We start from the raw sequence: 4,487 nt of genomic DNA, 5'->3' as shown, positions 1-4,487 counted from the left end.
TGTTCTATATGCAACATCTTATTTAATCCTTTTAACTATCTAATGAGCTGGGTATAATATTATTCCTATTTTGTAAATAAAATACTCAATGAATGCATTGAAGGTTAAAAAACTTGGCTAAGGTCACAAAGGTAGCACATGGCAGAGCTGGGATGTCAACCCAGGTACCATATCTGCAAAGCTTCTCTCTGAATTTTTTCTATCTCCTTATAATACTCTCATATACCAGTCCAGCCAGGATTAATAGTTTCAGGGACTCCATGTGTGTTTTTAATGAGTGTTGCATAATTTGGCACTTAACTTTTAGATAACTGTTATAGCTGAACCATTTGTGTTTCCCCTGTTTTATTATAAATTCTATAAGAACTAAGATCATGATACATTGTCACCAATAGCACGCATTGCATAGAGAACCTGCTGGACATGTAACTTATGGCTATTATGATTGCAGATCCTTACTGTCTCCTTTAGAATTGACGCTTATCTTGCCTACATTAAAACACCAAATAGTAGTCCATACGAGGTTAAACTGTGATCAGGAAAAACAGACCCTGAAAGTAAAATATAATGAAGAGGTCAAGCAATGAGTCATGAAGCTCTTCTAAAAGGTTTTCAGCAAAAAGGAATCAAGAATATTGAGAAAACTAGAACTGATGAGAACATTTCTTTCCCTGTTCTTGGGACTGTATTTAATTCTTATTGGCTAGTGATGAGAAATGGTTATTAAGTGTGGCATACTTGACAAGGGTGGTGAGGGAAATCAATGACCACTTAAGTAAAGTGATTAACTTTAAACACATTTTATCATCTTGCCATTAACTTGAAGCATTCACACTGCTTCCCTCAGGTTCCACAGTTACTTTATGCCTCAGGAGCATTGATTACATTGTTATAATACCAATGGAGTTATCAACAAAAGCAACTCTTAACTTTCCAAGCTCTTCTATTGTCTCCAGGTAAATTGGTACCAAAAGGAAAATTGTCATATAAAGTTTTGGCAAACTTATTTGAGCCAGTTACACTATGTAAACACAGATCTTTTGTTTACTGATACATCTAGAAAAAAAAAAATAGAGCACATACTAAATTATTTACCCTTTGTTATTGCTAATGCACAGTAGGTGGCCCAATCTCCATGATCAATATTTCCACAAATCAATCTTTCTTTCGTTCTTTCTCTCTCTCTCTCTTTCTTTCTTTCTAAGATTTTATTTATTTATTTGACAGAGAGAGATCACAAGTAGGCACGGAGGCAGGCAGAGAGAGGGGGAAGTAGTCTCCCTGCTGAACATAGAACCCCATGTGGACTCAATCCCAGGACCCTGAGGCCCCGACCTAAGCCAAAGGCAAAAGCTTAACCCACTGAGCCACCCAGGCACCTACCTTTCTTTCTTTTTTCTCTCCCTCCCTCCCTCCCTCCTTCCCTCCCCCCTCCCTCTCTTTCTTTCTTTCTCTCTCTCTCTTTCTTTCTTTCTTTCTTTCTTCCTTTCATTCTCTTTCTTCTTTTTTCCTTCTTTCCTTCTTTCTTTCTAGAAAACTGGGTAAGTTTGTTCTCAGAAATTTTAAATTTAAATATTTTTCTACACAGGCTTATATAGATTTATTTGCCCAGACTAGTCAACAATTTACTAGATCAGAGATGTTTTAAAAGTAAATTATTGAAGTAAATATTTACTTGAAGTTTTTCACTGAAAAATGAATTTCATTAGGGTCCTAGAAAGAAACACCCATTAAAAAGACTTTAAATCCTTTTCTAATAGAATTATTTTTCCATTATCATATCATTTATTCTGCAGGGGCAAAATTAGTTTATTTTTCAGACTAATACTTTTCTGAGTGTATGACTCTTCAGCTGGCTTTCAAGGCAAGTATATTGATTTTATATTTCTAAATTTTTAACTTACTATACAGTATATATTATATTAAATTAATGAGATAGTCATCAAAAAATGAATAAGCTATAGTTTATTTAACAATATTTTAATTAGCAATAATCGCGCCTCGGATAAACCTCATTGGCTACGATATTGCCACTGCGCAAACAATACTTTAAAATCTGCCACATCTGTTTAACAAGTTTAAAATTGGTAGTTTTCATGCAGAAATATCCCCTTAACCAAATTTTTTCTTTTTTTTTTTTCTCCAGCTAACTTTTGTTAGCTGAGAAAACTCCAACTTTTGTGCTAGATACTGGATCTGAGATGATGATGCCAACTGTATTAATAGTTGATCTTCCTATTATCTTACAAATCTTGAGTCATAAAATACCCTTAACTTTCCCAGTTCTGAATACTCATTTAACATGCTTTGTACAATATCATTTGAAATGTTTAAGACCTAGATAAAGCACAGGAATATAATAGACCAAAAATGATTATACATAGAAACTTGCTTATTTTTTTTTTTTTAAAGATTTTATTTATTTATTTGACAGACAGAGATGACAAGCAGGCAGAGCGGCAGGCAGAGAGAGAGAGGAGGAAGCAGGTTCCCTGCTGAGCAAAGAGCCCGATGCGGGGCTCGATCCCAGGACCCTGAGAAGGCAGCGGCTTAAACCACTGAGCCACCCAGGAGCCCCGAAACTTGCTTATTGATTTGAGATTTTTATGAAGGTTTCCAATGTGACCTTCTCTGTAAATGTAAAAGTAACTCTCACAAATCTGAAAGAGTTTTTATCTCAAGGGAGATATGTGTCAAAGAATACCATGTGCAAAATTTAGCATAATTTTTAAAGATATTTTAAAGTTTCAAAGTGATATTTTATTTCAAGGATCGATCCATTTTTGTCTACTATTCTTCAATATGGTATACTCTGTTTTCAACACTGTGCATATATATCACATGTCAGATTTTATCTTTTGGTTAAGGGAAAATTCTGATCATTTTAATTGTGAAGAATATCTTAATTATGAAAGTTTTATTTAAAAATACATAGCTCTTATTATATTTGCTTCTTTTTTAAAGAAAATAACCATTTCTTATTTATGATTCTTAATATATATGTTTCTTACTCCCCTAACTTTTTTTTTTTCTTTATTTTTTTTCCCCAAACTTCAGAATATTTATTGACTCTCCAAGCATGTAAAGCAAACAAAGTGTAAGAGGGCAGGTGGTTTTCAAATATAAAACCATAAAAGAGTAATTTTCACCTTTCCCCCCAACCCTTTTTTGTCATCACTTGTTCTCTGTTTGAGAGCGCAGGAGCAGGCATGCCCCAGAAGGAAAATTGGCCAAATAAGAAGGCAGTGAAGGACCAATTATCGGGGGTAGAGGACGTTTTCAGTACAAGCCATGCAGAAAGTTGATCAAGAAAACCTTTGTGAGGTGATGGAGAAAACCAGCAGAATGCCCATGTAGGCCAATTCAGTCTGGAGAGAGGACTTGTACTTCGGCCTTAGAGCTGCTTGGCAACTTGAATGAAGCCAGAGACCAACAGTTTCTTTTGGAGTTCTCTTCCTGAGGTTCTGTAACTTCGCTTTCTAAAGAAGTTGAGAATATAAGAAACTCAAGGCCTAGTGAGACTAAAGTCAATAAAATCAATGTTCAGCTGCGTGTTCAGTTGGTTAAGTGTCCAACTCTTGATTTTGGCTTAGGTCATGATATCAGGGTCTTAAGATTGAGCCGCATGTAGGGCTCCATGCTGGGCCTGCTTAAGATTCTCTCTCTGCCTCTCCCTCTACCCCTCTCCATTTCTCTTTCTCTCTCTCAAAAAATAAATGAAATCAATGTGGAACTATAATTCTGCCTTCTTAAAAAATTTACTATAACTTAATTCCATTCCATTATGAAATTATTCCATAATTCCATTATGATGAAGTTTAACCTTTGAAAAAACACTGCTTTTGAAAAAAATAGTAATAGTCATAATCCTATGTATGGTTTTTTTTTAAGTCATAATTCTTCTGTCTGACAATGGCTGATGTTTTTAAGTTTTTTGATGTTACAAACACATTCATGGGAGTTATGAATATAAAAGTGAGGAATGTTTTCAGCAGATGGTTGATACAACCCTTTATCCTTATTTAAAGTAACCTCTGTCACATAATTCCACTCTGCACCTGTTGAGAATGTGATTATTCAAGTCCTTGTTTTGCTTGTAAGACAAAACCCTGGGCATTGAAGTGAGATGCATTGAAATTTCAAAATTTAAAACACTTTCAAATTTAAAAAAAGTATTTAGAAACACTTATGCCTTTTTCAAAAATTTATGTGTTAGAGATTATGGATGATATTTCTGTGAAAGATCAAAGACATTAAACAATGAGAAATAGATGTAGGAAGTAACTTTATACTCACCAGGTGTTCAATGCACTCCTAGGTCTCAGGTACAACCACTAGTTTCATTTTCATCACTTAAAAGCAAATAAAAAAACAAAATACCAAAACAGCAGAACACATTTTGTACTCAACTCAGTGATTAAAACCTGAGTTAATTTAGTATGGGACTAAAGTTATAACTCTCAAAATATTTAGAGGAACAATATAAA

The 4,487-nt window shown here is 34.3% G+C and overlaps 1 pseudogene; it reads right to left on the bottom strand.

Annotated features, from left to right (window-relative positions):
- Positions 1 to 1,927: 1,927 nt before the first annotated feature.
- LOC122910889 lies at positions 1,928 to 2,045 on the bottom strand (annotated as a pseudogene).
- Positions 2,046 to 4,487: the final 2,442 nt, after the last annotated feature.

This window comes from Neovison vison, chromosome 6, assembly GCF_020171115.1.
Source record: "Neovison vison isolate M4711 chromosome 6, ASM_NN_V1, whole genome shotgun sequence".
NCBI lineage: Eukaryota > Metazoa > Chordata > Mammalia > Carnivora > Mustelidae > Neogale > Neogale vison.
This window is presented reverse-complemented; position numbering and strand designations above follow the sequence as displayed.